The 18,238-nt window shown below is 41.1% G+C and overlaps 1 pseudogene; it reads right to left on the reverse strand.

Moving 5' to 3' along the window:
* Positions 1-1,426: 1,426 nt before the first annotated feature.
* On the reverse strand, positions 1,427-16,818 carry LOC106613432 (vitellogenin-like; annotated as a pseudogene).
* Positions 16,819-18,238: the final 1,420 nt, after the last annotated feature.

Raw genomic sequence — 18,238 nt, forward strand, 5'->3', positions numbered from 1 at the left:
GTCTTTCCCCAAACAATTTGATTTGATGGTTTTAAGTGTTAAACCCGCAAATAGCTTTATGTTGACTGTTGCTGGGTGCTATCGTCCTCCATCAGCACCAGCCTGTACCCTACCTACCCTAAGCTCTCTCTGACCCCTTACACCAAGTCTGAATTTGTCCTGCAAGGTGACCTAAACTGGGACATAATTAACTTTTTAAGGTATAGGGGGCAGTATTTTCATTTTCGGATGAAAAGTGTGCCCAGAGTAAACTGCCTAATACTCGGGCCCAGAGTCAAATATTTGCATATTATTGGATAGAAAACACTCCGAAGTTTCTAAAACTGTTTGAATGATGTCTGTGAGTATAACAGAACTCATATGGCAGGCAAAAACGTGAGACAAATCCAACCAGGAAGTGGGAAATCTGAGAGTTGTAGTTCTTCTTTTGAATCCCTATCAAAACTACAGTATCTGTGGGGTCACGTTGCACTTCCTAAGGCTTCCATTGGCTGTCAACAGTCTTTAGAAACCTGTTTCATGCTTCTAATGTTACTGGGCAGAGAATAGGTAAGTCAGTCAGTGGACGTCCCACCTGAGTTGTTTACTGCACAAGCACGCAAGCGCGCCACTCCTTCTTTTTCCTCTGTAATGAATACGCTATTATCCGGTTGGGATATTATTGAAGTTTTATGTTAAAAGACCCTAAGGATTGATTGTAAACATCGATTGACATGTTTCTACGAATGCTAATGGGACTATTTTACTTTTCGTCTCTGGTTTTGCGCTCGCGCGTTATGCCTTTGGATTAGTGATCTGAACGCGTGAACAAAACGGAGGTATTTGGACATAAATATGGAGTTTCTCGAACAAAAATACAATTTATTGTGGAAGTAGGAGTCCTGGGAGTGCATTCTGACAAAGCTAAGCGAAGGTAAGGGAAGATTTATAATACTAATTCTGAGTTTAGTTGACTCCAGAATTTGGCGGGTAACTGTATAGCTTGCTTTGATGGCTGAGCTCCGTACTCGGAATATAGAAAAATGTGCTTTCGCCGTAAAGCTATTTTAAAATCTGACACAGCGGTTGCATTAAGGAAAAGTGTATCTATAACTGTTGTAAATTTTATCAACGTTTATGATGAGTATTTTTGTAAATTGATGTACTCATTCACCGGAAGTTTTAATGGATATAAATATGAACTTTATCGAACAAAACATACATGTATTTTGTAACATTGAGTCCTGGGAGTGTCATCTGATGAACATCAAAGGTTAGTGATTCATTTTCGCTGTATTTCTGGTTTTTGTGACACCTCTCCTTGCTTGGAAAATGGCTGTGTGGTTTTTCTTGTTTAGGCGCTGTCCTAACATAATCTAATGTTATGCTTTCGCCGTAAAGCCTTTTTGAAATCGGACACTGTGGTTGGATTAAGGAGCATCTTATCTTTGAAATGGTGTATAATGCTTGTGTTTGAGAAATTTGAATTATGAGATTTTTGTTGTTTTGAATTTGCCGCCCTGCTATTTCACTGGCTTTTTTTTCATTGTAAATAAGAATTTGTTCTTAACTGACTTGCCTATTTAAATAAAGGTTAAATAAAAAAAAATTGCGCAACCTCATGGGTCTTATGGTCACGGCTGCTGTGACACAGCCTGGGATCGAACCTGGGTCTGTAGTGACGCCTCAAGCGCATTTGACCGCTGCGCCACTCGGGAGGCCTAAAACAATTCCATTTAGCTTAGTAGAACCCCCAAGTTTAGACAGGGCTTAGTCTGTAGAGGATGTATTAAATTATTTGTTTTTTCAATTCCACAAAAAATGAACACATAATGTATGTTTTTTCACTTGTGATGTAAGTGTTGAGATGGTACATTAAATTCCTGATGAAGCTTTAGCATTCTTATAAATACAACTAAAGACAATGTATTCCATTGAAACCATTTCAGCAAGTACTGGGGTATGTCTGACAGGTCATTACCAACATTTCAGCGGTCGTAACGTTAACGAGAAAAAATAGTATTAAAGAGTCACAGGATAAAATAAAAGCAATCAATCCAGTGAGATATAAGTGACAAGTAGATTTTGCACCCCTCAAACACAGGAAATAGATGGCTGAAAAAGGCAGAGCCTTAGGTGGGTGGGGCATGCGCGTTGCTAATTTAAATCAGAGAGTGAAGGGAAAAGAGTAAACTTTAGTAAAAAAGAAGTAGGCCTAAGACTACTCACCTTTGGTGTTTTCAGAATGACATTCAGGGTTCTCTCGGAAGCAACAGCCACATTTAATTTGATTTGCTTAACACTGTTCTTGGCTCTTGCCTGGTTCAGTCCTGCATATAGAGCAGCACTAGGGAGGTACTCAGCCAACCTAAATTGTGAACCAAAACATTTCAAATGCATTTTATTTTTTGTATTGACTTACATATAAATAGGTCATTTGTATTTATTGTGGATCCCCATTAGCTGCTGCCAAGGCAGTGAGCTGTGCGCTAGTATTTTAAAAACAGACAGCTCGGTACCTTCAGCTTGTCAACACCTCTTACAAAGTAATGATGAAGTCAATCTCTCTTCCACTTTGAGCCATGAGAGATTGACATGCATGTCATTAATGTTTGCTCTCCGAGTGCTTTTAAGGGCCAGCCGTGCTGCCCTGTTCTGAGCCAACTGCAATTTTCCCAAGTGACCACACGACTGATCAGTAGTCCAGGTGCGACAAAACCAGGGTCTGTAGGAACTGCCTTGTTGATAGTTTTGTTAAGGCAGAACGGTGCTTTATTATGGACAGACTTCTCCCCCATCTTAGCTACTTTTGTATCAATATGTTTTGAACATGACAGTTTACAATCCAGGGTTACTCCAAGCAGTTTAGTCACCTCAACTTGCTCAATTTCCACATTATTCATTACAAGATGTAGTTGAGGTTTAGGGATTAGTGAATTATTTTCCAAAAATACAGTGCTTTTAGTTTTGGAAATATTTATGACTAACTTATTCCTTGCTACCCATTCCGAAACTAACTGCAGCTCTTTGAAAAGTGTTGGTCATTTCAGTCGCTGTAGTAGCTGACGTGTATAGTGTTGAGTCATCTGCATACATAGACATTGGCCTTACTCAAAGCTAGTGGCAAGTCGTTTGTAAAGATTGAAAAAAGCAAGGCGCCTAAACAGCTACCCTGGGGAATTCCTGCTTCTACCTGGATTATGTTTGAGAGGTTTCCATTAAAGAACACCCTCTGTGTTCTGTTAGACAAGTAACTCTTTATCCACATTGTAGCAGTGAAGCATGTAAAGCATTAACACATACGTTTTTTTATAGCAGCAGACTATGATCAATAATGCCAAAAGCTACACTGAAGTCTAACAAGACAGCCCTGACAATCATATTATCATCAATTTCTCTCAGCCAATCAGTCATTTGTGTATGTGCCGTGCTTGTTGAGTGTCCTTCCCTATATGCGTGCTGAAAGTCTGTTGTCAATTTGTTTACTGTTTAATAGCATGGTATCTGGTCAAACACCATTTTTTCCAGAAGTTTACTAAGGGTTGGTAACAGGCTGATTGGTCAGCTATTTGAGCCAGTAAAGGGGGCTTTACTATTCTTGAGTAGTGTAATTACTTTAGCTTCCCTCCAGGCCTAAGGGCACACACTTTCTAGTATGCTTAAATTGAAGATGTGGCAAATAGGGTTGGCAATATTGTCCGCTATTATCCTCAGTCATTTTCCATCCAGATTGTCAGACCCCGGTGGCTTGTCATTGGTGATAGACAATGTTTTCACCTCTTCCACACTGACTTTACAGAATTGAAAAGTACAATTCTTGTCTTTCATAATTTGGTCAGATATACTTGGATGTGTAGTGTCAGCGTTTGTTTCTGGGATGTCATACCTAAGTTTACTTATCTTGCCAATGAAAAAGTAATTCAAGTAGTTGGCAATATCAGTGGGTTTTGTGATGAATGAGCCATCTGATTCAATAAATGATGCAGCTGAGTTATCTTTTTTCCCCAAAATGTAATTTAAGGTGCTCCAAAGCTTTTTACTATCATTCTTTATATCATGCAGCTTCGTTTCATGTATATAATTTTTTTAATTTAGGCACATGATTTCTTAATTTGCAGTACGTTTGCCAAATAGTTGGGCTGCCAATTTTTTGGGGGACATATCTTTTGCCTCATCCCTCTCAACCAATCAATTTTTCAATTCCTCATCAATCCAAGGAGATTTAACTGTGTTTACAGTCATTTTCTTAATGGGTGTGTGGTTATTACTAACTGGAATAAGCAATTTAATAAATGTGTCAAGTGCAGCATCTGGTTGATCCTCATTACACACCAAAGACCAGCAAAAATTATTTACATCAACGTATGAATCACTACAAAACGTATTGTATGACCTCTTATACACTATACTTGGAGCTCTGGTTTTCCTAGATATGGCTGTGATCACTACATACTATGGATTTGGATACTGCTTTAAAGCAAATTTCTGCAGCATTAGTAAAGATGTGATCAATACATGTTGATGATTTCCTTCCTGTGCTATTTGTAAATACCCTGGTAGGTTGACTGGCAACCTGAAACAGGCTGCAGGCACTGGTTACAGTTTGAAGTTTTTTTCTTGAGTGGGCAGCTTGATGGGAGCCAGTCAAAATGTAAATCACCCAGAAAATATACACTGCTCAAAAAAATAAAGGGAACACTTAAACAACACAATGTAACTCCAAGTCAATCACACTTCTGTGAAATCAAACTGTCCACTTAGGAAGCAACACTGATTGACAATACATTTCACATGCTGTTGTGCAAATGGAATAGACAACAGGTGGAAATTATAGGCAATTAGCAAGACACCCCCAATAAAAGAGTGGTTCTGCAGGTGGTGACCACAGACCACTTCTCAGTTCCTATGCTTCCTGGCTGATGTTTTGGTCACTTTTGAATGCTGGCGGTGCTTTTCACTCTAGTGGTAGCATGAGACGGAGTCTACAACCCACACAAGTGGCTCAGGTAGTGCAGCTCATCCAGGATGGCACATCAATGCAAGCTGTGACAAGAAGGTTTGCTGTGTCTGTCAGCGTAGTGTCCAGAGCATGGAGGCGCTACCAGGAGACAGGCCAGTACATCAGGAGATGTGGAGATGTGGAGGAGGCCGTAGGAGGGCAACAACCCAGCAGCAGGACCGCTACCTCCGCCTTTGTGCTTACAGCCCAACACCGTGCAGGACGTTTGGCATTTGCCAGAGAACACCAAGATTGGCAAATTCGCCACTGGCGCCCTGTGCTCTTCACAGATGAAAGCAGGTTCACACTGAGCACATGTGACAGACGTGACAGAGTCTGGAGACGCCGTGGAGAACGTTCTGCTGCCTGCAACATCCTCCAGCATGACCGGTTTGGTGGTGGGTCAGTCATGGTGTGGGGTGGCATTTCTTTGGGGGGCCGCTCTGGCGAGCCCTCCATGTGCTCGCCAGAGGTAGCCTGACTGCCATTAGGTACCGAGATGAGATCCTCAGACCCCTTGTGAGACCATATGCTGGTGCGGTTGGCCCTGGGTTCCTCCTAATGCAAGACAATGCTAGACCTCATGTGGCTGGAGTGTGTCAGCAGTTCCTGCAAGAGGAAGGCATTGATGCTATGGACTGGCCCGCCCGTTCCCCAGACCTGAATCCAATTGACCACATCTGGGACATCATGTCTCGCTCCATCCACCAACGCCACGTTGCACCACAGACTGTCCAGGAGTTGGCGGATGCTTTAGTCCAGGTCTGGGAGGAGATCCCTCAGGAGACCATCTGCCACCTCATCAGGAGCATGCCCAGGCGTTGTAGGGAGGTCACACAGGCACGTGGAGGCCACACACACTACTGAGTCTCATTTTGACTTGTTTTAAGGACATTACATCAAAGTTGGATCAGCCTGTAGTGTGACTCCAAATCCAGACCTCCATGGGTTGATAAATTGGATTTCCATTAATTATTTTTGTGTGATTTTGTTGTCAGCACATTCAGCTATGTAAAGAAAAGAGTATTTAATAAGATTATTTCATTCATTCAGATCTAGGATGTGTTATTTTAGTGTTCCCTTAATTTTTTGAGCAGTGTACTTAATTGAACACTATTTCACACAGTTTAGTAAATACTAGCACAGTGTGTAAAGCCTAGAAATGAGTCTTCATAATGAGGTGAGCTACTGTACTTTTTTGCATAGCGCTTCAGTCCGCTGGGAAGTTTGTCCCATGTCAGCTTCACTCGGAATTCAGGGTCTGGTCCCACAAGACCGGTCTCTGCTGTGATCTCAGTCTCAAATTCTTTGCATTCTACTCCCCAGGCAAACTTAGCCTGAGACAAAAAATAAAAGTAGTGTTTCTTTCATCATGTTGGTTATGACCTCAAGCAGTACAATCTGGAGTACTGCGACATTCCAGTACAGTGGCATTGGAAACATGGCCTTTAGTCTTACCTTAACTTTGTGGTTGCTTAGAAGAACACCATCAGCACAAATTCTCCAGTTGTCCTTGAGAGCAAGGTTAGCCAGGATGATTTGCAACCTGGAATTAGCTTTGTCCAAATAAGCAGGAATCTGGTATCCCTGCACTTCATTGTCAGCTCTCACTGCACGGATGATGATGGTCACTGCTGGGGCAACAGCATTGCCAAGGTATTTTGCCTGAAAAGACACTGTTAAAGTTAATTCACCCTTGTATTCTCCCCCATTGACACCAACAGAGATTCATTATACACAGCCTTAGTTGTAAAATTAAAGTTTCACCTGTTTGTAGATGGCCTCAAAGCTGGAGGCGCTGCTTATGCTGGAGGTTCTTGCCTTAGAGATTGGATGCTGTCAGCAAAAGAAGCATACCAACTCAGGTTTAATATAACCAAGCATCACTAATAGCTGGCAATATTGTTATGCACTACATGAACATTACCTGGTGGATGTGGTTCTTGGCAAATTTCATGTCATAGACTTCCTGCTGTAATAGAAAGAGCAGTCAAAATAGAGTAGTTTAGGTAAATGCTTGTCTTTTTCAGTTGACTGTATTTCAAAAAAAGGTTTTGGAAGTTCTGCCTCACCCTTGAGATGCGGGAGCTGGAAGCGCGAGAGCTGGACCTGGAGGAGCTAGACTTAGAGGAGCTGGAAGAGCGGCTGCTAACTGATTTGTTGCTTCTGCTTTTGCTGCTGCTGCTCTTGCAGCTGCTACGGATTTTCTTAGACCTCTTGCTGATTGGGGCCGCATTCGCAGATCTTGCTCTTGGCACGAGAAGAAGAAGGAGAGGATTTGGAGGAAGAGGAGGATTTGGAACGAAGGCTAGAGCGAGAACTGCTAGAGCTGCAGGAAGATCTGGTGCTGTTCTTCAGACCAGGTACCAGGATTTTCTTGAGCTTCAACAGGGCAGATTTTCCCTCTGGAGCTTCCTCCTCTTCTGTCATGGTGATGACTTTGATTATCTTTTCTGCGGCCTTAGGTCCAACTTGTACTTCAATTTCTACTTTCTCAATGACTGGACCAGAATCTGCCCAAAAAGATAAATAGATATAATAATAAATATTATCTTAAAAGTAATTGGATCTTATTGTATTGATAGTTGTGTATTGGATGTAAATCTTGAATTTACTACATCTTGCCTTGTGACACATCAACATGGACTGAATGTTTTCCAATCAGTGCATAGAGAGCAGAGTTTCTGATGAAGGCAGCGTTCTGAGATTCCATCTCAGTGCATGCCTTGATTCCAAAGAATTTAGATTTAGCACACATTTTCTTCTCCACTTGGGCTTTAATGGGTCTCACCTTCTTGGGTAAGAAGTTGTAAGGCATATTATTGTAAATGAGTTCAGATGATCTTGACTGGAAACAAAATGACAAAACATAAGAGTTTAGAGGTCATAAATACAAGAAGAAATGTCTGCTGTAAAGTCAAAATATCATATTCAACTTACCAAACTACCAATCATGGAGGATGCAATCTTAGATGTACATTTCTCCCTTGACAACTGTGTTACAGATTTGGCCGCAGGAATCATTGGTGTGAATTTCGCAGATGCAAGGTCTTCCACATTTCTTGCCAACACAAGTGTCTCAACACTGTAGCAGTGGGAGACAATATAAACATACTCTTTCAATTTAACCATAAAATATGTAATGCTAGTAAAATAATTGTACTACCTCTTCTAGAAAAATCTACATACTGTACAGATGCAATGTGATTAATTATCTGAACAGGCAAAGCCTCAATCTTGAAGTTGCCCTTGACCATATCAAGTTTTGCTGTGAATCTGGCAGAGACAATTGTGTGTACTTCAACTCTTGCCATAAGAGCAGCCTGGATGAAGGCAGTGTTCACTCCCATCACAGCAAATGTATGCATTGCAATGCTGAAAGGGGAAGAGACAGTTAATTTCTAAAACAACAGTACACCCCTTTCATCAGTAAAAATGATGTGATTAATTTCACTCGGTGTGAACATGAGCTTATAAGTATGTACCTTGGTGTGAACTCGGCCTACAGCCGAATGTCTGTCTTCATGAGCTGTGAAACATGGAAGGTTTCAGGAAGAGGTGGAGACATTGTGGCTTTGACTGAAAATGGGAATGGAGAAATACAGCCAATGAGACTGAAACCCAGCATTACTGCTGCATTGCATTCTTGTTGTTGAGAACTTACCACTGACAGTTGCAATGGCAACAGCAGCAGTGTAGAAGCTGAGCTCCATGGGCACACCAACAGCAGTGGGAAATATGTGACGCACTTCGACAGCCAGCAATGGCTTAGCATACTGAAAAGCAACTCCAGACAGCAGTGCTCTCACGGCATTCTTTGCCTCTGCCTGAAAAGCAGGTCCAGTTGCAAGCTGTAGAGAAAAAAAACATTGGTCAGCTACCTATTGATGACATAAGACAAATGTGAAAGAGGTTTAAAGGTCCAGTGCACTGAAAACATGATTTTCCTGTGTTTTATATATATTTCCACACTGAGGTTGGAATAATACTGTGAAAAATTACTTTAGTGTAAGAGATGTTTGAAAAGTCCAACTGAAATTTTAGCCTGTTTTTGTGGGATGGAGTTTGCCTGCCTGGTGATATCACCATACGGTAAATTAGTTAATAGGCCAATAAGAGAGTTCCAAATCTCTCTGCCATTAACAGGTACTTTTCCCCTCCCCAATCAGACAGTCCTAGCAACATTTTTGCTTGAGAAATTTCTTTTTGAAAACAATCACAGTAAGGTACTTCATTGTTACCCAGAAATGATTTGATATTGAGATAAAAACAGCTGCATTGAATCTAAGAATTTCCAGCATTCCTGACGATAAAGGAGTATACAACATACATGAATTGCCTGTTCGATGATGGCCTTGTCGATGTTGGCGAAGGCAATTTCCTGTCCAAAGAACTTCATGTACACGGAAGCCAGACGCTCGCTTGAAGGCAAGGACCTCCAGTCAGACAGCTGTGGATAGATTTGTAGAGCAAACCTGACTGATCTACTTCATTTAAAAAACATATAAATATAATCATGAAAACACAATGTCATATAATCATTGATATAATCAATAATTTATTCTTTAGAGATATTTTTGTGAGATTAAAGGGGCAGTGCAGTCAAAAACATGATTCTCCTCTTTCCCAATAACAGCTAGAATGCTCCAATTAGACTCCTCTTTCAGATCACTCATAGACAGTCCTAGCAAAATTTGTGCTTGAAAAATGTATTTAAAAAAAGTTATTTTGTTGACTATTTTAATTGTGGTAAGGTTCCTAATTGTTACCCATAAATTATTTGATATTGTGATAAAAAAACAGCTGCATTGGACCTTTAAGTGATCCTTGATACTTACAGCCTTAATGACACACTTCATCTTGGTGATCATGTCAAGATTTTCAGGAGCCTTGGGCATTTTCATAAGAGCCTCCTGGATTCCCTCAGTTCTCACTCCAATCTGAGAAACAAAGATTAGGCTTGCAAAGTTAAGTGGGTTTTGGAACCATTAAATCTTTTTAATTTCAAGTAGTTTTGAATAACCGTTTTTACCTCCAGAACATCAGTAGCTGCTCCTGCAAAGTAGGTGTGGGCTTTAGCCACAACAGCTCTGGGGAAAACAGTGGCAGCATCATTGATGTAGAAAGCACTGGCAGCATCACCATTCATCAGAGGAGCCGAAGAAAGAAAATAATAATTAATCCAACATATGAAAGAGAAACTATTGAGATTATAGTTCAGTTCATGATGCCCATACAATGATAATTGTCCAGGTGGGTGGCTTTGCTGAAACGGAAGCTCAGTCTGTTGAATTTGGGGCTGAGGATCTTGACTGCAACATTGCAGGCAGCAGTACTAAAATGGGAAAATACAATGCAATTAGATTCAAATGCCGATGCAAATGTAGAAGACATATTGAGAAACTGAAGCGTGCTCTTACACTGAGGCAAAGTCAGGGACGGTGCTCTCGGTCATGGACTTAATGAGAGAGTAGACAAAGCTAGCCATCTGCAGATTGGCTTCCTTTGTCACTGCATCAGCAAGAGTAGTTACCAGACCCATGGGGAGGTTTGTTTCAAAAAGCACAACGGTGGCAATCATACGGAGCTCTGGGTAGAGAGCCTTGTCCATGAACAACTGCACAGCAACTTCCTGGATCTAAAACACCCGATGATAAAATGGTGGGATTGTTAACATGTCATAAGATGTTGTTATGTGAACTGGAAGAGAGGAGGAATGCTCACCATTCTGGGCTCTTTCTTGGCAATGTTCCTCATAGCCAAGATGGCATCAGCCTGAATTCTCAGGGGCAGTGTAGCAGCAGCAGTTCCAAATCCGGGCAGGAGCTTCATGATGGGCTTAAGGCTAGCAGGATGGCCAGCATTACCCAAAACTTTCAGAGGCATTGCAATTTCCTCAAAGTTTCTCTTAGCAATAGCCTCAACAAAAAATCAAATCAAATCAAATCAAATTTATTTATATAGCCCTTCGTACATCAGCTGATATCTCAAAGTGCTGTACAGAAACCCAGCCTAAAACCCCAAACAGCAAGCAATGCATGTGAAAGAAGCACGGTGGCTAGGAAAAACTCCCTAGGAAAAACTCCCTAGAAAGGCCAAAACCTAGGAAGAAACCTAGAGAGGAACCAGGCTATGAGGGGTGGCCAGTCCTCTTCTGGCTGTGCCGGGTGGATATTATAACAGAACATGGTCAAGATGTTAAAATGTTCATAAATGACCAGCATGGTCAAATAATAATAATCATAGTAGTTGTCGAGGGTGCAACAAGCACGTCCGGTGAACAGGTCAGGGTTCCATAGCCGCAGGCAGAACAGTTGAAACTGGAGCAGCAGCACGGCCAGGTGGACTGGGGACAGCAAGGAGTCATCATGTCAGGTAGTCCTGAGGCATGGTCCTAGGGCTCAGGTCCTCCGAGAGAAAGAAAGAAAGAGAGAAAGAGAGAATTAGAGAGAGCATATTTAAATTCACACAGGACACCGGATAAGACAAGAGAAATACTCCAGATGTAACAGACTGACCCTAGCCCCCCGACACATAAACTACTGCAGCATAAATACTGGAGGCTGAGACAGGAGGAATCAGAAGACACTGTGGCCCCATCCGATGATACCCCCGGACAGGGCCAAACAGGCAGGATATAACCCCACCCACTTTGCCAAAGCACAGCCCCCACACCACTAAAAAGGTTGTGGATGGGCTGTGGAGGTTGAAAGACCCACAAAGAGTTTAATTCTCATCTAATAAGTAATAACTGGATGTGATGTGATTATGGGAAACATATTTTACCTTCAAAAAGTCAGCATGGCAGGTGGGATATGCAGCACAGTACTTGGAAATCCTGGTACCATAACCAAGCATGGCAACCTCATGCAGAACTCGGTTTACCGGAATCTTGTGGTTGAAAGCTAGGGTCTGATGGTGCAGAAAGGATGGTTTTCAGTCTTAACCAGGATTCAAGAATAAACCTAATTGTAAGGTGTACCTACTTCAAAAAGCTTGACGGTTTCCACATCAGCAGTGACCATGTGCACAGCGGCCACCAGAGCTGGAGCAGCTTCAGCAATAGTAATGTGACCATCCACTAACTCCTCCTTGATGAATTTCAAAGTAACTGGAGTTCCAATGGCAGGAATAGCATCCAGGATCCAGTATCTGAAAAAATGAATGGTTCACTTTAGTACCGTCACATTACATTTCTGCGCCTGTATCTTTGTTTAATTATATTTTTTTCCAAAATATCATTTGAAAATACCTGAAAGCTGGCTTAGCCTTAAACTGATTCCAGATGGCTTTAATACTTTCATAGCTGGCCACACGCATGAGCTGGACAAGTTGAATAAACTTCAGAGGGGCATCGACATGGACCTTAGCCACATTGTATTCGACCAGATGGTTCAGAATCTCCACAATCTGACAACAGAAGGAATTTATATTTTTCTAACATTATCAGGAATATAATTTGAGAAAGCACTACTCAAAATGTAACTCAGAGAAAGAGACTACTAGTTGTCATTGTACCTGAGCACTTGCGTTGCTGATTCTAAGGAGCTGTATAGGTGTCTGGAGAATCTCAGTGGCGAACTGATACTGAATGGATCCACAATGAAGATATTCTTCTTTGATAGGCTCAACTGGGGTCTTTTTGATCTCAATGAAAGCCAAGGTTTGTCTAAACAGGCAATTTAAGCTCATTTAGAATTGTTGCTGCTGTATACAGTATATAACATTCCATTATTTTACAAATCAGTGAACATACTTTGCTTCCATATGGGCAGCGCCATTCATCTCATTGAAAGGTGAGAACTGATGGAGCTCAGTAACAGTGTCCTCCATGATGATAGCACCAGTGGCAGCGGGCTTCATGATGTAGTTGTAGGCAGCAGCTCCCCTTAGGTTCTTTCCTCTCTGTGTAGATAAAACATATTGTTAGTGATATTGTTATTGGGCTAGAATATCTGTAGTGATTTCCACTTAAGCCAACAACTAGTAACATTGGCTCCTACCTGCTGGCACTCAACACATTTCTCCATGTAAGCCAGACCAAACTCTTTGATGATTTTCTCCTGGCAGTGATTCAGATCCTTGGTCTTGGTCAAATGAACGTGCCCGGTCTTGGCATCTTCACTGATTACAAGGTGGGTCTTGCACACTCCCTGAGCTCCAACCTAGGTAAAACAAATGAGAGCATAACTGAAGATCAGACATTAATAATGGAAAGTGTAATGATGTGCGCTGAGAGTCGGGAAGCAAGTTCAGGGAGTGAGTGTTTTAATAAAAAAACACAACATAATAAAGAATAAGAAACACGAACAATGCACGGAAAAATTAACGACAGGGGAAGGAACAAAAGAGAGTGACATACAGTTGAAGTCGAAAGTTTACATACACTTAGGCTGGAGTAATTAAAACTCATTTTTCAACCACTCCACAAATTTCTTGTTAACAAACTATAGTTTTGGCAAGTCGGTTAGGACATCTACTTTGTGCATGACACAAGTAATGTTTCATAAAATTTTTACATACAGATTATTTCACTTATAATTCACTGTATCACAATTCCAGTGTGTCAGAAGTTTACATACACTAAGTTGACTGTGCCTTTGAAGAGCTTGGAAAATTCCAGAAAATTATGTCATGGCTTTAGAAGCTTCTGATAGGCTAATTGACATCACTTGAGTCAATTGGAGGTCTACCTGTGGATGCATTTTAAGGCCTACCTTCAAACTCAGTGCCTCTTTGCTTAACATCATGGGAAAATCAAAAGAAATCAGCCAAGACCTCAGAAACAAAATTGTAGACCTCCACAAGTTTGGTTCATCCTTGGGAGCAATTTCCAAACACCTGAAGGTACCACGTTCATCTGTACAAACAATAGTACGCAAGTGTAAACACCATGGGACCACGCAGCCGTCATACCGCTCAGGAAGGAGACGCTTTCTGTCTCCTAGAGATGAATGTACTTTGGTGCGAAAAGTGCAAATCAATCCCAGAACAACAACAAAGGACCTTGTGAAGATGCTGGAGGAAACAGGTCCAAAAGAATCTATAGATGCAAAAGTATCTGTATCTACAGTAAAACGAGTCCTATCTCGACATAACCTGAAAGGTCGCTCAGCAAGGAAAAAGCCACTGCTCCAAAACCACCATAAAAAAGCCAGACTATGGTTTGCAACTGCACATGGAGACAAAGATTGTACTATTTGTAGAGATGTCCTCTGGTCTGATGAAACAAAAATAGAACTGTTTGGCCATAATGACCATCGTTATGTTTGAACACCATTCCAACCTTGAATCATGGGGGTGGCAGCATCATGTTGTGGGGTTGCTTTGCTGCAGGAGGGACTGGTGCACTTCACAAAATAGATGGCATCATGAGGAGAGGAAAATTATGTGGATATATTGAAGCAACATCTCAAGACATCAGTCAGGAAGTTAAAGCTTGGTCGCAAATGGGTCTTCCAAATGGACAATGACCCCAAGCATACTTCCAAAGTTGTGGTAAAATGGCTTAAGGACAACAAAGTCAAGGGTATTGGAGTGGCCATCACCTCAATCCTATAGAAAATTTGTGGGCAGAACTGAAAAAGCATATGTGAGCAAGGAGGCCTACAAACTCAGTTACACCAGCTCTGTCAGGAGGAATGGGACAAAATTCACCCAACTTATTGTGGGAAGCTTGTGGAAGGCTACCCAAAACCTTTGACCCAAGTTAAACAATTTAAAGGCAATGCTACCAAATACTAATTGAGTGTATGTAAACTTCTGACCCACTGGGAATGCGATGAAAGAAATAAAAGCTGAAATAAATCATTCTGTCTAATATTATTCTGACATTTCACATTCTAAAATAAAAGTGGTGATCGTAACTGACCAAAGACAGGCAATTTTTACTAGGATTAAATGTCAGGAATTGTGAAAAACTGAGTTTAAATGTATTTGGCTAAGGTTTATGTAAACTTCTGAGTTCAATTGTATATAGCGAAGGTAATCAGGGAAGTTATCGAGTCCAGGTGAGTCTGATGATGTGCAGGTGCGCTAACGATGGTGACAGGTGTGCGCCATAACGAGCAGCCTGGTGACCTAGAGGCAGAGAGGGAGCACATGTGACAGTATCCCCTGCCCAGCGCGGTCGGCTCCAGCCGCAGGACGCCAACCAAAGGGACGATTCCGGGGATCAGGAGCGGACCGGTCACCCCTGCTGATGCGCGGGAACCTGTCGTGGCTGGAATGTGGGAACCTGACAGACCAGCTGAGGCAGGAGAGCCCGGCGAGCCGACTGAGGCATGAGAGCCTGTAGCAGCTCCCGGACCCGACGTCATTCCTACCGAAAAAAACAAAACAAAAAAACACTCCCTAATGCTTCTCTTAGGTGAGGCATTATTCTGTAATGATGTGCGCTGAGAGTCGGGAAGCAAATTCAGGGATTGAGTGCTTTAATAAATAAACACAACATAATACAAAATAAGAAACACGAACAACGCACAGACATGACACAGAAACAATAATGCCTGGGGAGGGAACCAAAGGGAGTGACATATATAGGGAAGGTAATCAGGGAAGTGATGGAGTCCAGGTGTGTCTGATGACACACAGGTGCTCGTAACGATGGTGGCAAGTGTGCGCCATAACGAGCAGCCTGGTGACCTAGAGGCCGGAGAGGGAGCACACGTGACAGAAAGATACATATGCGAATATGAAAAGATGCAAGTCTTACCTCCTGTATCTCAGAGACGTTCTGTGTATTCTTGATGTTGAGCTGAAGGATGTTCAGGATACCTCTATGGATATTTAACACTGTTTCAGAGACACCAGTGGGGGCAAATACCTTACCTACTACACCATTGGCATACTCAAACTTGATTGGAGTCAAGAGCTGAGCAGCCAGGGCTGAAGTGAGCTTTGCAGCTGGGACGAAAGGATCTTTGGACCAGACGCCACTGTACTCAAAGATCTTAGGGTCCACGAGCTACAAGGGGATATCAATATATCCTTGTGGCTCAGTTGGTAGAGCATGGTGTTTGCAACGCCAGGGTTGTGGGTTCGATTCCCACGGGGGGCCACTACAAAATAAATAAAAATGCATGAAATGTATGCATTCACTACTGTAAGTTGCTCTGTATAAGAGTGTCTGCTAAATGACTGAAATGTTAAAATATTAGTTTTGTAGTGGACAATGCATTTAGATATGTTATGTATGTCAACTTGATGTGTAGCCTTATACCTTCAGCATGTAGATAGTTGGGGCAATTGCACCGATGAGAACTTTGCTGATGACTTTTATTCCTGCTCTGGACAGACCCTCATCAGGCAAACCGCCCAGGAGCAGTGCCTCATACTTGTACACATAGGCCTTACTGGCTTCAAATGCAGGGGCTGTAAACAAGAATTTAGAGAGTTGTTAGTCATGTGTACATTTATTTAAAAAAATTCTGTCTTGGGCTTAAAATGTGTAAAATTTTGTAATGTAGCATAATTTACCAAAGTTAACATGTTGACTCGCTATATGATGGAAAGAAAAAGTCATTATTCAGTTTGCATTCACTTGCAACTATGTCAAATGAATCAGAATGGCAAACTTACATTCCTTAAAAAAATATATGATCTAAAAAGAACGTCTGAAATCATCTGAAATGTACTCACCTATAAGGGCTAGAGTCAGTGCAAAGACAACTGCTTTCATGGTCAGTTGGATGTGAGGAAAACAGTCCCAGGCAGCCTTTTAAAGCTAAACTTTTGCTGATAATGCCTGTGGCAAAAATATATCATTAACAAATGGACAGCATTGCCAAGTAGTTTTTTTTAGATTTGGCTCAGATTGTAGAAATTAGACAATCTGACTGAGAAACAGGATGAGAGAGATCACAAACTCATAAGGTTAGGTTAACCCGGCCTTTCATATCTGCTTCTCTGTGTTGAAAAGATCAATGTCCAACCTACAAAAAAAACACTCCCCTTTCTAATTACATATACTTTTATCTTAATATATTCTTGACAATTAAAAGAAGCCGTTTTCTGTATTGGCATTGTCAGATTGTTTACTCTTAATTAACACCATAATTCAAATCTAAATGTATCACATGATTAAGTTAATATTCTTTATTACTAATTATGTTATGTCATGAACATTATTCATAACTGTAATATTTCTTCTTAAAATGGTCAAATCAATTAAATTACATAAATAGTGACCACAGGCATCCAGTATTTTCACTTCCAAACACAATTTGGTATGAGTGATTACTTCATAACACAGACTATCATTGAGCTAAAGATATGTATTTTACTTTCATGATTCAACTTCAAATTGCAACACTTTCAGCAAACATCCATACCATGTCTCCTATCATGTGAATAAACCGTGTCTCAACCTGCCACTAATATGTCACTTGTTTCTGACCTGACCATCATTCCAACACATTTTTGTCAACTTGTCCTTTAAAATGGATCCAAGGTGACCAATGTTCAAATTGTCTGCTCATTCTTCTAAAGGTCACATGAGGGACCAGTGTAGTTTCTGTATTTTCATTGAGAATGCACAATTCTAATGTTTATTTAATGTAAATAACTTTGGTTCGCATGCTTCAATCACATGAATGGATTTCATCGAAAGTGGATAATATTATGCAATAATGTATGTCAAGAAACTATCGTTGCTATTTTAGAGGAGTTTCATGACACACATTATAGTGAATGGCAATGCTCTTTGTATTGTAATAATAATCTAAAGACAGATACTTTGTATATGGATATTTAATACAGCAATATGATAAACATGTAATCGATATTACATTTTTGGCAAAACAATCACACATGTTCGGGATATTTCAAAATAAATAAATATATATAAAAATATAGCTTTTAAGCAAACCACTGTCATGGACACCCAGACACATGTACACCAGATACTGTACGACTGATCCAAACTTTGTGTGAGATCGGAAGTACACCAGCACATTGAGATTTAAACACAGTATATTGTTTAGCTGGGAAAAAACCCTCCTCATAAGCCATCACTGATTCCACCAAATCTTCTCTTCTGACTGGACTTTCTGAAAAATAATATTGACTGAACAAGTGGCCCATAGGCCTACTAGAGTCTCCAGTAGGGTGAGGCACAACCTCAAGTTGAGCTACATAACCTCAACTTGGGCTGTAAGAGAGAGAGACTGCCATGCGTAAACAGAAATACAAGGGAAGCATGTAAATAGTTCTAACACTTTAATTAAAATCAATGCTTAGAGAAGAGTTTCACCTGTCCCT

This window comes from Salmo salar, chromosome ssa10 (genome assembly GCF_905237065.1).
Source record: "Salmo salar chromosome ssa10, Ssal_v3.1, whole genome shotgun sequence".
NCBI classification, from domain to species: domain Eukaryota; kingdom Metazoa; phylum Chordata; class Actinopteri; order Salmoniformes; family Salmonidae; genus Salmo; species Salmo salar.